General features: G+C 32.5%; 1 long non-coding RNA gene across 1 annotated transcript; it reads right to left on the minus strand.

The window, feature by feature from the left end:
- Positions 1–13,900: 13,900 nt before the first annotated feature.
- On the minus strand, positions 13,901–16,940 carry LOC145961233 (uncharacterized). Its single transcript, XR_014435601.1, has 3 exons — positions 16,902–16,940; positions 16,683–16,793; positions 13,901–14,021 (listed from the first exon to the last, which is right to left on the minus strand). It is a non-coding gene; the product is annotated as an uncharacterized LOC145961233 (long non-coding RNA).
- Positions 16,941–16,991: the final 51 nt, after the last annotated feature.

Here is a 16,991-nt window from a genome sequence, read left to right on the forward strand (position 1 = left end):
ATTAAAAACATTAATAGTACATTAATAAAACATATTCGTAAAGAATAATTTTTATAGGATTTAAAATATTAACAACATATATTAATATAACGCACTAATTTATTAATATTTATATACAAGTATATTTAAATATTAATTATATGTACAGTATTTTATAATATTACATTAATTACATATATAATATTTTATTATATACAACGTTCATAATGATTATATATTATATTAAAATTGTAATCTATACTATATTATTATCCACTATTAAATCACATATATGTATATTGCATATATGTATATGTACATTAATATACATGTATTAATTTATATGTATTAGCAAATAGTAATTAATGCAATACTAATGTACATATATTGATATACATTATTAACATAATATAATAAAAAATATATAATTAATATAATAAAAAACTTAAGAGAAGTTAAAATAAATAGATAAATATTAAAATGTAATTTAATATGTATTTATTAGGTATTTAATAAGTAATTTAATAGGTAGGAGTTACAGTGTAAGGAAGGATCCAGCATTCAACTTGTTTTTATAATATTAACAAAATATATTAATCTACGTATTAAAAAATAACTTTCTCTCATTTGCACAATTAATAGTACGATTTAAATATCTCAGATTTGTAGAGCGATAAGAAAATTGGTAATCATGCGTGAAGTACCTTTATAATACAAAACGCATCGAGTATCATTGCAGGACAATTAAAATCCTATCTCCAGTATAATTAAAACCCTAAGAAATTAAAACGCATTTTATTTTACATATTACTTAGGGGCATAACTTTGACAACATATGTCAAAATCAAAATCATTAGTGGTGGGGAGCATATATAAAGATGAATATATTTATCAGAATTTTTTATTAATAAAATTATACCAACAAAAAATTCTAATTGAAAGCAATAAATATCATTAACTCCCAATAAATGTAGCGGATATATTACATAACTTTTTAGCACGATTGTGACTGTGACGAAATAAGACTTCCGTGTGTCTACTGTATTATCTCGTCTCCGGGATGATCTTGACCTAGTTACCTAGCTGCAGGAATATATCACGTTATCTGTGCTGAATGCAGGTAATTCATATGCGTGGTAAGCTTCAGTGAAGAAGGAGGTAAGATGATGCAAAGGTACGCGATGTTACACAGTAAAAAATTGTGCGTCCATATGTTAAAATTTTCTTGTGTTACCACATTTTGATTAATACTTCAATGTAAAATTAACATGCAACTTATATGTTATTATTTTTATAACGATTTCATGTGTTACATTTATGTCTCCTTTATAACTTAATACTTCGTATATGTCTCTTAGAAATGGAATATTATTTCGAGCATTTTGAACATAATCATTTTAAACAATCAACATGTCTCAAAGTCAGTTTAACATTCTAAGAAAAGTTAAAGTGACTCTTCAAATAATCTTGAACTTTAACAGACAAAAATAATCAAATTTACTAAAGTCAAATGTTTCTATTACAAATAATTTAAGTTAAAATAATTACTATTATGTTAATGTCCTCAACATTTCTTACGAGTTATTGTAACTATTTTTTCATGTAATTTTTAATTAATTTATATGTTATTTCTACATTACACTTAAAGTCACATTAACATAAATAAATGTAAAGTATCTGGTCAATTATTTAACATTTTTAGTTTGTCAATAAGAAACATACGACGAATGAGTTATTTTAACTTAAAATTTAGAGTAGATTTTCTGGGACATGTGAAAAATGTTATAATTAACATTTTATTTTTTACTGTGTATAGATGCCATATCGTATCATAAGACAAAGACTGGGTCAAGTTTAGTGGAACATGGATAAAGTAATACTGGATTCTCACTTTCAAGTCCCTGTAGCCTATGGATCGCACATACACTTGCGGGAGCAAACATTTGCGACGCGTGTTGTACACAGCACTTTATATGAAAAAATGCTTTTTTGCTGATTTATATATACGAAATATAAAAACTATGTTAAGCACAATTGCTCGTGCTTAAATAATGACACTTATCAGAACAAATTACATTATTAATTTGCTTCGTATTTTTTCTCTTCACAACAATATTCGAACGGAGAGAATTCCAAAAGAGGAGGAAATTAATAAGATAATTTTGCTTATATAGAAAATATTCATCCTTCATTCGTAATGTAAGATCTTGTATTTGGAAGGAACTGTTAAATACGTTTTACATACGATCATCAAATTCTTCAGAGCTTATCTCTCGAATTTAATAATATGAAGAGTGTTCTTACAGAAGAGTGCTTTCCTCCGTTCTCCATTTTTACATTTTTCACCGTGCGCGTTTGAAGTATCTTTATTCCATCGTTATCTTTAGCAAACAGATGAATTCTTTTTCCTTTCGTCGTGAAAGAAAGAGGCTGAGGTTTATAAATATCACTGCGAAGCAAAAAAAAGATATGTATCTATTCGGCCATTGATTATTCAAGTACGTAACGTTCTACATTTTCTTAATTAATCTCTGCCGTGCCGGCAATCCTTTTTTTTATTAACATTCATTAGTTGTCGTCAATATCGCGGGAGATAAGGGTCGGAAATAGTTTCTCCTAAAGTCCCACCGACCTTCACAAGATTATGGATTCATCCTTGGAAGTCCAGTAGGTGGACCGAAGCAAAAAATCGAAAGTTTCTTTGCTAGCGCCGAGATGGGCACGAGATAAATTTTAATATACCGATGAATTTTGTTCTCCTCATATACGTACATCGTATCGATCATGTATCTGATTCCATTTGACACAATAAGCTACTCTACTCGTGTTTCTTGGATTTTTGAATTCATACACAGGCTATATAATAAAAATAATAAAATAATATAATATAATTTTTTTTTAAAATGTGATAAAAATAATAAATATAATAATAAAAAACATAACTCGTGAATGTCTTTCAAAATTATCCAATATGAGCAAAATTCCAACTACGATTTTATATAGTTTGCATTCAAGCAGTATTCTTTTCATGTAAATTTCTTCGTAAAAATAATTACCTTACACAAATTATTTAAACAACATATTTACGCGAAAATTTATTAACGAGAATATCTCTACATATTTCATTATATAATATAATCATCATCAAAACATATAATCTAATATTTTGCAATTATAATTGTAATGTTATCATAGCTCGAACATATTTTTTATCTACAATTACATAGATTTTTATGGCCCTATTTTGACGAAGTGTGACAACTGAATACTTGACTATATTATGGAACTCACGATATATATATATATATATATATATATATATATATATATATGCGGTAGCTAAGGTAAGAATAGAATTTGAAATTTTGAGTCCTCTTGGGTACAATTACACGCTATTCTATTGCTGTGCGAACTAATAACAGAAACTCTTGTGAACGACAGTTCCCGTCCCCTGATTATCCTGGCCACCTGTCAGCGATTACTCGTAGATGCATAATCCGATCGCCGTTTGTCGATGATAGGCAACGTCGTACAGAACGTATGCACGTGCAAGTTATGATTACACACGATGACCATGTTTATTCGCCGCTGTAACCGGCGTTTGATCATCCGAAAATCTGGAACCGCGATGTATGTGCATTTCATCCGTAATGGCAATATATACAAGTTCACGATTGCAAACACGATCTCCGATGCTGCCGAACGCTACGATGCGCAGCATATATCTCGCTGCCTAAAAGCATCACCAAACGCATCACGCAAATTATAGATGTAGAAAGCACATTAAATTTAATCAATGTACATGTGTTGCGATTGAATGTGCCAAATAATTCTCTTCGTATTATAGAGTATCTTTTTAAATGTATTATACAGGGTGAGGTATTTAAAGTGTTGCAAGCCATTTTTGCATAAAATACGCATTATGACAAAGAACGTTTTAGATAAAAACCATTTCGTTTGGAGGAGAAAATAATAAGGATATTAATTTGATCTTGGGTGTAAGTGCTAAAATTTTATAAAGGTCAACTTAATTCTTTTTGTTAATGGAATACATAGTTGTTTAAAAAATATATATATACAATACAAATATATACAATATACAAAAAATAAAATATATATACAATATATATATACTTTGCTTGTTACAAATTTATATTTATTTTAAAAATAACTTTCAAAATTTTTTTTAAATATTTTTTTAAATAACAATTATATTTTATTTATTAATTGATTCTTTTATTATTTCTTTTATTATTTTATACATAAAGTAAAATAAAATGGAAGAATAAATATTTTACGGTATTTCACAATTTATATAAAATTTATATAAAATGTCAAAGTAAAATATATAATATTTTTTAAACTTCAATTTCTAGCCATTGTATCTTTATAACTTTTTATGCCAATATTTGTGACGAATCGATTTATATAAAAAAAAAATAGAGTGGTTCCATTTAAAAAATCTAGATTGATCTTTATATTTTGGCACTTACACCCCAAACTCAGACTAATATGTATATATTGCTTTCTTTTCTTTTAAATGAAATACCTTTTACTTAAAACAATTTTTGCTATCCAGTGAGAAATGATAGGTTGGAAAGATGGCTATTAGATATTTATAGACGTTTATAAACATATAATAAATGTAATTTTCTGTATTTCTCATAGGTATAATGTGTACTTTCAAGAATGGCTTGTAATATTTTAAATATCTCACCCTGTATGTAAGATCTTTCTTATAATATCTTTTCAATTTATAATATAATAATATAAAAATATGAATACTTCACATGAACGAATATATTTCAAGTATTATTGCAGATTGTTTAGAATTTCCACATATTTATGCTCTAATAGACCTATTTTTTAAAAAAGAGAAACCCTGATGGATATTCTATTAAACATAGATATATTATAATTATATTATATAACACATTTCACATTAACTTTATATCGAACGGTAAATGAAATCAAAACAAAGTTTAAAAAATTACGACGGCAAATCTCGATACAGTCGATAACAATCGATGGAAATTAATTCAATTTTGCTTTCAACTACATTATATTCATATATTATACAATCAAATAATTACACATATGTATCGACGCATTTTAAACCCGATTATTGATCTTTCAACCTTCGAACAGTCGAAGAGTAATACCGGACTCTCACTTTTATGTCTCCGCAGCCTATGGATCGCATATACACTGCGGGGGCAAACATTTGCGACACGTTTATGCCTATAAGGCTCTTTATATAAAGAAACGCTTTTTTATACATACAAAATATCAAAAGTATCTTAAACATAATTGCTCGTAATAATGACACTTATTAGAATCAATTACTAATTTGCTCCGCAGTTTTTATCTTCACTCCAATATTCGAACAGACAGAATTCGGAAACAGGAAGAAATTAATAAGATTTTGCTTAGAAAATATCTTTCATGCATCAATATAAGATCTCTTAAAAAAGGCTATTACATATGTTTTATATACGATCATCAAATTCTTCAGAGCTTATCTCTCGAATTTAATAATATGAAGAGTGTCCTTACAAAAGAGTTGTTTCTTCCGTCCTCCATTTTTGCATTTTTCACCACGCGCGTTTAAAGCATCTTTGTTCCATCGTTATTTTTAGCAGACAGATAAGTTCTTTTTGTTTTCGCCGCGAAAGAAAGAGGATGAGGTTTACAAATATCACGGCGAGGCAAAAGAAGATACATATCAATTCCGTCATTAATTATTTAAGTACATAACGTTCTACATTTTCCTAATTGATCTCTGCCGTGCAGGCAATTTTTTTTTTTATTGACATTTATTGAGTGTCGCCGATACCGCGGGAGATAAGGGTCAAAAATAGTTTCTCCTAGAGTCACACCGGCCTTCACAAAATCATGGATTTATTCTTGGAAGTCCAGTAGGTGGACCAAAGCAAAAAACTAAAGGTTTCTACTAGCGCCGAGATAGGCTGGAAATAAATTTTAATATACCGATGAATTTTGTTCCCCTTATGTACGTATATCGTACCTGATTCCATTTCACACAATATCCTAATCTACTCGTATTTCTTGGACTTCTAAATTCGTACGCAGAGTATATAATAAAAGTAATAAAAAATATAACTCGTGAATTATGCCTTTCAAAATTATCCAATATGGGCGAAATTCCAATTACGATTTTATATAGTTTGCATTCAAGCATACTATTCATTTAAATTTCTTCATAAAAATTATTACGTTACACAAGTTATATAAATAGCATGTTTAGGCGAAAATTTATTAACAGGAATATCTCTACATATTTCATGATATAATCATCAAAACACAATCTATTTTTTATAGTTATAACGTTACAATATGCGGAGAGAATATAAATCATAGCTCGAATATATTTTATCTACGATTATATAGATTTTTGCGGTCCTGTTTTGATAAAATGTAACAACGAGAATTATTTTACTGTCTTATAATGTCATGCTATTCAAACGAATAATTAGTTTTACAATATATCTCTATGTTTCTTATCATAGAACATGGATATACGCTGAGAGAGAATCATCTACTCGTTTGTGTGAAACTTACATAAAAACAATTTAATGGCGCATGTGAAATAATATTTTACGTAGAATCTAAACATAACACATGACAAAAATATAAACAAATAGAGAAAGAAAGAAACAGCTGGAAATAAAATTTTTTTTCAGTTAAAAGAAAAAAGGAATAAATATAAAATATGAGACATGGAATTAAAGTTAAATCAAACAGAACTAAAGAAGCATAATATTCCTCAATGAAAAATAAATTAAAATATGAATTATTTCTATGATGCTTTAGAAAAGAGAAATTTATTAAATAATAATTTGTAATTAACGCCGTTTTTCAAACGAACATCCAAAGATTGAATTCGGATTGAAATCGGATAGTATGCAGCGATTCACGAATATACATATTAATCTATATATCAATATAGCAATCTAACAAAAAGCAGTGACTTTTATGTGACATCAAGTGAATTAAATTTGATAATTTCTATATTGTTATAAATTACAGAAAAAAATGATTCATGATTATAATTTCTTTTTTATTCAAAAATATCGCTATTTGCTCATGTAGGCGCGTAAAATAATTTGTTTGAATTAGTGCGCGCGTGCGTGTGTAAATATTCGCACGAATGCACGCGAGTGTATATATGTTACATTTCTTCAAATATATGTAACAAGAAGTATAAAGAAATAGACATGTAGGTGTATAAGAAAATTGTGCCATGTGATTTATTATAAATTAAAAATTATATGAAATTTACAAAGCTCATGAGTTTCAAACAATTAATACTATATAGATTAGATTAGATATCTTTATTCGTCCCCTTGGGGATTGAAGGCGCTTTTCCGAGGAGCGTACCCGAACCTCTTACAACCTTTTCACAGAATAAATACAGAATCATGCAAATCCAACTAAACCAAAAGAAAATACAAAAATAAAAATATAAGATAAAAACAAAAATAAAATGAATACAATATAATACAAAATATCAAGGTGTAAATAGAGATAAAGAAATATGGAAAAAATAAAAATAAAAATAAAAATAAACTAAAATAAAACTAAAAATACACCGTAAATCGTACAGCGGAAACCTAACGCCTATGCTGTACTTCACCGCGCAGGGAAGACAACGCTTATCCGACAACCGCTCGCTTTGCTTACTACTAACTTATTACTATCCTCGGCTTATGTCTGCCTTACATTCTAACTTACAAACTACCCTATCTAATCTATCTAAGAGAGAGAGATCTATCCCTAACTTTCGACTTCCGGTCCCACATACTCCACCTATTCTCCTTCATTCCACACACTCCCCTCCATTCACCATACCCTCTCCTTCCACCTCTCCTCCCTGCTCCCCCTTTTCCATCTCTCTTTCACTCTCTATCCTCCTCATCCACCATTCCCCATCCCCTTCCTGACCCAAAATCTCTTCCATTCTTTCCCACCAATTCCCCTCTTTTCCTTCTCCTCTACATTCTCCCAGTACATGTTCCCATGTCTCCTCACCCCCCCCACATCGCCTACACTTCCTCCTTTCTTCTGTTTCCCAGTATCTCGCTCCTCTCATATCATTATGCAGCCTAAATCTTATCACCCTCCTCCATCTACTCTCCCCCCATCCCTTTTCCAAATATGCCGGTATTCCCTCCTCTTTCACCTTCCCATACCATCTATTGTACCTTGAATCTCTAATCCTTTCCCATCTTTCCTCCTTTTGCATCTCTCTATCCCTCTGCTCCCATCCATCATATACCTCTTCTCCCCTTCCTCTTTTCTCCTCCATCTCTTTCACTCCTTTTCCCCTGTCCTCAAAAAATTTTCTCCTCTCCTCTTCCCACCCTGTCATTTCCCCTCCCTCTCTTATCTTCCTCTTCACTTCCTCAAAGCATCTCCTCGCTAAGCCTCCACCTCTCCCTTCTTCCAGCTTCTTTTCAAATCCTACTGCCCTTTTCCCCGTCCCTATCCTAAACTTCTCCTTCCCCGTTTCCTCCCTTACCATATACCCCGGTGTGCACCAGTCTACCCCTAACGTCCACCTAATCCATCTTTCCTGCATTGCCTCCACCTCTTTCCATTCCCTCCACTCCCATATTTCTGCACCAAACTCCATTACCGTTCCTACCAACCTTTCACACAGCCAAATTCTTCTTTTCCAATCTCCCGTAAACCTCCTTTTACCTATCCCCCACACCTGTCTTATCACTGCCCCTGCCTTCCTTACCCTGTCTTTCACATGCGCCTCCTGTCCTCCGTTCCTTTGCATCTTATATCCTAAATATGTGAATTTCTTCACCTCCTCTATTTCTTTCCCCTTCCATCTCCACTTTGCCGTCTTCCTCCTCCCTCCTCCTTTTCTAAACCTCATAACTTTCGTTTTCCCCACATTTACCTCTAACCTTTTCCTATCCATATACCCCTCTAATTTCCCTAACATGTGTGCCATCCCCTCTTCATTTTCTGACAACAGCACCATGTCATCCGCATATGCCAAGCAATAAATTTTTTCCTCTCCTAATTTCACCCCTCCCCATCCACCCCTTCTCAACACCTCCTCCACATCCGCTAAAACTAGGTTGAATAAATACGGACTCATTGGACATCCCTGCCTCACTCCTCTTGCTGTCCAAAAATTCTCTCCTAGTTTCTCTCCTACCCTCACTCTACTCCTTGTCTCCCTATATACCTCTTCTATCCTAATCCTTAATCCTTCCCTAACCCCTCTTCCCCTCATTGCATCCACCAACACTTCCCTGTCCACTGAGTCAAACGCCGCCTTTAGATCCACAAACGTCGCCACCACCATTCCACCTTTCCGCTTTAGCTGCCTATTCACCAGAAAATTTAAAACATAAATATTGTCTATTACTCCCATCCCCTTCCTGAAACCTGTCTGATTCTGAGGTACCATGTCTTTTTCCTCCATCTCCTCCTTCAACCTCTCCGTTAACACCCCCACATATATTTTGTATAGCGTTGGCATCAACGTTACCCCTCTATAGTCCTCTACCTTCTCTCCTGCCCCCTTTTTCACTAAAGGAACAATTATTCCATCCTTCCACTGCTCCGGCCACCCTTCTCCCCTCCAAACCCTGTTACAGAAGCCCCAGATCCATTCATCTATCCTTTCGCCCCCACACTTCCATACCTCATTTGGCACCCCGTCCGCCCCCGCCGCCTTCCCCTTTTTCAACTTCTCCACAACATACCTTATCTCTCTTCTCCTCAGATCCTCTTCTCCATCCTCTGCCCTTCCTCCCTTCCCTCCTCTTAACACCCTACTTTCTACCCCTCCTAACAACTTCATAAAGTACTCTCTCCATTCTTTCCCTTCTATCTCCTCATTTACCCCTTTTCTCCTTTTCCTCTCCTTATTAACTATTCCCCATACCTCCCCTTCCGTCCCTACCTTCTGCGCCTCTTTCATCCATCTCTCGTTTTCCTCCTCTCTTTTCCTTTTACATAGCAACTTGTATTCTGCTCTTTCCTTCCTATACCTTTTTCCCTCCCCCCCCTTTTCCTCCACTCTCTTAATGTTCTCCTCACTTCTCTCCTTTTACCCTCACATTCTTCATCCCACCATCCTACCCTTTTCCTCCTCCCACTTTCTCTTTCCCCCTCCTTCAATTTCTCTCCTATCTTCCCTATTTTCATTTCCAGCTCTTCATCAACTCCCTTATCTCTCATTAATTCCCAGTCTATCTCCTCTCTTATTTTTTCCCCTCCTCCTGTTGTCCATCTCCCCCCCCTTCTTTCTTTACTTTCCCACCCTCTCCCCTTTGTCCTTTCTCCTTTTCCTTCTAAAAATACTACCACTGGATGATGATCCGACTCCACGCTATCCCCTACTTCCATCCTGACCACCCTTTTCCTTACCTTTTCCTCCCCTACCACATAATCAATCACTGATTCTCCTCTTCCCCCGGTATATGTAAATTCCCCCTCTTCGTCCCCTTCCACCATTCCGTTCAGTATTCCCCATCCCCTTTTTTCTAGTCCCCCTATCAATTTCCTTCCTTCTTCATTAACCTTTCCATCTTTTGATTTTCTTACTCTTCCTTCCTCCTCGCCCTCCTCTACACATCCTCCCAACTTCCCCGTCCTCGCGTTAAAGTCACCCCCTATTATTGTCCATTTGCTTTCCTCCTGCTCCTCTAGCCATCCCTCCAACGCTTCTAGTTTTTCCTTCATATCTCCCTTCACATACACTCCTACTATCCTCCATCTTTCTTCGCCCACCCATACTTCTACTGCCAACACCCCTTCCTCTTTTTCCTCTACTTCAATAACCGAGACTACTCCCCCCTCCTCTTTTACTCCAATAATTATCCCCCCCATCGGTCTTCCTTTTTTACTCTTTTTCTTCGCTAATTGTCTCTCCCACCTATAACCCTTTGGTAACATCCGCTTTACCCTGTCCCAGCCTTTCCCATCAACCCAAGTTTCCACCATTACTACAATCTCCCATCTCTTAATTTCTTTCCAAAACCTTTCCTCCTTATTCTTTACCCCCGCTACATTCCAGAAGCCTACTTTCCACCCCTCTCTTCCTCTATCCCCTTTCTTCCCTCCCTCTCCTTTTCTTTCGCCCTCACTCCTATCCTTTTCCCTCTCTTTCCTCTTCGTTTTTCTTCCCCCTTCATCTCTATTCTCCCCCACATAATCTATTCTAACATCTTCAGCTCCCCATTCACTACCTCTCCTTTCCCCTTATCCATTTCTTCTCCCCTTAATTCCCCCTTCCAGTTCCTAAGTCTCCCCTCCTCTTCATCCCATCTCCACCAACACTCATTGATTCTGATTTTTCCGTACCCTGTCCATACCTTATTGCCTTTTTTCCTTTCTTCCTCCGCTATTTCCCCAATTCTCCATTTCATCCTCCTCTTAGCCCACGTTAGATCGTCATCTATTCTGATCTTTTTCCCCTTTAGCTCCTTCTTTTTCTCCATCACCTGTCTCTTCTGCTCCCTGCTTCCTAGCCTTACCACCACCATTTCCCCTTCCCCCCCCTCTTTCCCCCTAATCCTCCTAATCCACTCAATCTTTACCTCCGCCCCTATGGCCTCAAACACTTTCTTCACCCTCACTTCTGGCTCTCCTGTTCCCCCCTCCAATCTACGAATCACTATGTTGTTCCTCCTTTCCTCTCTTTCCTTTAGTTCTATCTTCCTACCTATTCCTTTCATCTTATCTACTGTCGCTTCATCCAGGCCTATGCAACCTCCTATACTCCCCACCCCCACTCCCTCTGCTTCTTTCTCCCTTTCCCCCAATCTGGTTTCTAGCTCTTTTATTCTTCTTTCCATGGTCTCCATCTTTAACCCTATCTCCTTCCTTTCCTCTCTCCACTCCTTATCCCTTTGCAATATCTCTAACCTTAAATTCCTAAACTCCTCACAAAATTTCTCCATCATTTTTTCCCCCATCTCATTTATCATTTTACCTATTTCCTCCTTCTCCAACCACATCCCCTCTTCCCGCAACCTCTCCGACCTTCTACTCCTCCTTAACGTCCACTCATCCTCCTCCTTTTCCTCATCTCCTGTCCCCTCCCTTTTCCTCTTTAGAAAGTCCTCAATACATCCTGTACTACCTCTCCTTTCCTTGCCCAGCTCCTCTATCTTCTTTGGCCTTCCTACTTTTCTCCTTCCCTCTTCCCCTCCCAATCTTCTCTCCTCACCCTCTTTTAATTTTCCCTCTCTACCGTCATCCTCCATCTCTTTTCCGTTCTTCACTATTCAAATTCTATCACTACCTAGAACTATCTTCCGCTATCCTACCTTGCTTCTTACAGACTCTATGGCCTAAGCGAACTGTCCCCGCCGTCAGCGCCTTCCCTAGTGTCTTTCCTAGTGACTCTGCACCTGCCTTCTACTCTCTGCACCCGTTACCTACACTCCCGTCTCCACGTGCCACCCTACCTCCTAACCTCACTGCCTCTTTCCTTCTGTATTTTCTCTTTAGCCTCCACTCCCCTTTCCTCCGCTTCCTTCCTCGCCACTCTTCTCTTTCTCCCTTGCAGCCCACGCCACACTCTCAGATACTCCTCTCACTCTGACCGTTACTTTCTTACAATTCTCTGACCGCACACTCTCACACCTGTCACTCACACACTCTCCGGAACCGGAAGCCAATTAATACTATATATTTAAAATATTAATAATACATATTAAATTTATAACAACAATTTATCATTCATATATATATATATATATATATATATATATAATTATTATTATATACAGGGTGTCCCAGGTATCTTTCGTCCAAAAAAAAGGGCAGATTCTCTGGCCAATTTAAAAACGATTTTTCCTCAGCGAAAATGTCGCGGCACTAATAGTTTTCGAGTTATAAACGATTGAAAATAAAGAGTTTTTCGCAAACTAAGGCTTATGGGAACAAAATATTAATAAAATCACATTCTTTAGTTAATTTTAGGTAGAGTTTACTTTAATAGAATTTTAATTTAAGGCTTAGTTAGAAAGATACATGATGACAAAAATTGGGAATATGCAAAAATAATGATCTCCCTCGACATTTTCGCTGAGGAAAAATCGTTTTTAAATTGGCCAGAGAATCTGCCTTTTTTTTTGGACGAAAGATACCTGGGACACCCTGTATGTATATATAAATATTAAAGAATTATAATATGTTTTATAAATTTTTAATTTCAGATATTATTTAAATATTAATATGTATTATTATACCTATATTATACTTATAATAAAAATTTGATTCAAGATAATAAAATTAATAAATATTAATAAATAAAGTTACAAATATAGAACGAATCAAATACAATTTAAAAAATAAATCAGAATACAATTTAAATTGGATGATACATTTTTAGTACATTAATAATATAATGTTAAATATATTGCAGATACTTTCTCATTTAATATAATTAGAATTATTCATATAATACAACATAATTTAATTATGATATAACATAATTTAATTATAATTATTTATATATTATAATTATGAATGTAATTTATATTTAATTTAATTATAATATAACATAATTTAATTATAATTATTTATATATTATAATTATGAATGTAATTTATATTTAATTTAATTATAATATAACATAATTTAATTATAATTATTTATATATTATAATTATAAATATAATTTACACTTTGCATTACTTCATGTAAATAAGGATATAAAAACATCAGTGCAAATATGAATTGCAGGATAAAATAAATCCTTGTAAATGCATTTAATTATATATTATTAATGCACATAAGCATAAATAATAAATCGATAACTGTAAACATTATAAATAACTATTTTAAAGAAAGATATATAGATATATTCGCATCATAATTATTACTTTCATTAAACGGATATTATTGATATTTTACAAAATTCTGAAAGTAATCTTTTTGACTTTTGATTTCGAAAAAACGTGTTTGTATCTTGCTTTGAATATTTAAAATATATTGCTTAATACTTTCGACCTCTTCGACATATCTATTCAATTCGCTTGTCTAAAACAGATTATATCGATATTAATTATTAGTGAATAGCAACTATCAATTATCAATAAATACTATATTAAATATTATCTCGTATATATACATATACATACATATATATATATATATATATATATATATATATATATTATAAACATTTTATTTATAATAATAATCTTAAATATAATTGGAATAAATAATAATTATAGATTATGAAGATTATATTCTCTTCTCAGAATCAAAATTTTAGTTATCCCGAAGAAAAAACGGAATTTATAAGTTTGTAAACATTTTAAATTACTATGTCGATTTCTATGCAGGTTTCGCATATTTGTAAAAAATTTGCCAGCAATCGAATAAAGTGATATGAATTTTAAGAAATTAGTAAAGCTCTAAATGTGAAACATAAATTTAAATTTTTCGAACTAGGAAGAGAAAGGGAAATGCAGATGACAGTTATAACCTCAGTTTCAGAGAAAATTAATTTTTCTTTCAAAATAAATCGTTATACATGGAATACATTTCTTTCCTCAATGCGATACTAAATATCGAAGTCTTAATTTAAGATTTTTATTAAAATAAATAATCCCTAATCCCTATAAAAAAGCGTAGGCGAAAAAATATCGAGATGAAGTTGCTGAAACAAAAATGAAATCATACTCCTATTATACTACGTGTTCTATTACATTATGTGCATAGTGTTGCACCATATTTTATTTAACAATTCTTATGTCTGCAAAGAATGTTTATAAGTAATATTTTGTAAGTAACTCTTGACAAATAAAAATTCACAGAATTTAGAATTAGCGATTTTAAATATAAAATTAGAAATTTATAAGAGATATGGCTATTACAGAGAAAATATCATTATATTATAATATTATAATTATTATATCTAGCAGGCCATTGCATTAATTATTGTGTTAACCTATCATTATCACAGTTTTAGTTTAACAAATGACTCATGTAATATTAGAGTATGCTAGTCACATTACCTAATAACTCTCTCAATCATATTGAAAAAATATTTCAATTTATTTAACTAAGAGCTATTTAACATCTCAAAGCTATAAATTCTCTTTTTAAAATTTATATAAATCTATTTTTTATTAAGATCACTAAAATTTCCAAGTAAAGAAATTCTCTTTCTCTTTTGCTTTCCCTTACTCCCATGTTCTTTCTCACTCTCTTATTCACTAAGAATTATAATACACTACTAAAAAAAAATAGGGAACACTTTTTGTACCCGAAAAATTGGGCTATTTTTAAACCGTTGAAATTCGTCGAAAAATCATCGTAGACAAAAAATAAAAAAAGTATTTTGAAGCTTGAAGCTTCAACTTTAACGTGCAATTGGTGATTTTAAAAAATTTTTTTATCTTTCTTATCCTGCGCTTTAAAAAAGAACACATTGTTTAGTTCCTTAAAATTATATATTTTTAACACACCGAAACTTGATAAAAAAATTTTTCTCGAGAAATTCAACTAAAATTTCATAAACTACATTTTGCCTGAAACGCTTTTTGCCAAAACGCTTTTTTTAAAATTTTCTTACGATTTTTTTGACCAAATATACAATTTTGAAAATAAACCAGTATTTTTTATCGAACTACAGAGTGTCAAAAATACGTAATTTTAATAAACAAAACAATGTCTTTTTTAAAAGCATAGAACAAGGAAGATAAAAAATTAAAAAAACTAACGATAGCGAGATAACGAGCGCGTTAAAGATGAAATTTCAAGCTTCAAAATGCTTTCTTTATTTTTTGTCTACGACAATTTTTCGCCGAGTATCAACATCATATCTAAAAAATGCTGGTTTATTTTCAAAATCGTATTTATTTTTTATATTACTCGGTCAAAAAAAGTCGGAGGAAAATATTTAAAAAAGCTTTTCGCAAAGAAAATGTAATTTATAGAACTTGAGGTGAATTTCTCGAGAAAATTTTATTGTTAATGTTATATCGTCTTATGTGGCGACTCCCGTGGCGATATGTAATAGATTCTCAATTAAAGAGATCTCTTTTTTCTTTTGTCGATCCTCCCCGGTATGCGCATCTCTTTATCTTCGTGCACTCGTCATTACGCAGTAATCACGCGAGTGTCGGGTCGTTTCGCTTTCCAATAAAGTATCGTAACAGAGTTTATTAGCAAAGAATATTTTATTTTATCCCTGACACAATCGTCCCAGCTCCACGGCCCCTTTTATATCAAGAGTTAAGTTGCGTGTTAAAAATACATAATTTTAAGGAATTAAACAGTGTGTTCTTTTTTAAAACGCAGAATAAGGAAGATAAAAAAATTTTAAAAACCACCAACTGCGCATTAAAGTTGAAACTTCAAGCTTCGAAGCTTTCAAGCTTGCTTTTCTAATTTTTTATCTACGATGATTTTTCGACGAGTTTCGGCGGTTTGAAAATAGCCCAATTTTTAGGGTACAAAAAGTATTCTCTATTTGTTTTTTTTGGGAAATGTATTTTAAAAACAGTATATTTTTGGAAATTAGAAATAAAAATATGGTTATTTTATAAAAGAAATTAGATAACATTAATTTTTGCTTGTCGCTTTGAGATACTGTGACTAAATTAATATATTCTGTATGAAAACAAAAAATATCAACGATTAATAACGGAATATATGTATATTCGATAAAATGATATTCATAAAATTTACCTTTACTTTCACATCTTCCTTTTTCATATGTGAAAACCATGTTACCTTCTTATATTCACTTAATTCAATTGGAAATTGACTAATAAATATATTTGTTAGGAAGTCGTTTATCTAAAACAGATTATTTTGATTATATTGAACAACAATATTTAATGATAAATTGATGTCGCATTATGGTTATTTATTTTATATATATATATAAACACATGCAATTTTTACCTCTTTGAGTTGATTCGTAGAATAAACATGATTAATAATAATAATAAACGTTGCATACTCGCTAACTTGTCTATAACAGTAAAATAATAA

The sequence above is a fragment of the Camponotus vicinus genome, unplaced genomic scaffold, assembly GCF_025532165.1.
Source record: "Camponotus vicinus isolate PSW18456_S1 unplaced genomic scaffold, iyCamVici1.0 SCAF_11, whole genome shotgun sequence".
In the NCBI taxonomy this organism is placed as follows: domain Eukaryota; kingdom Metazoa; phylum Arthropoda; class Insecta; order Hymenoptera; family Formicidae; genus Camponotus; species Camponotus vicinus.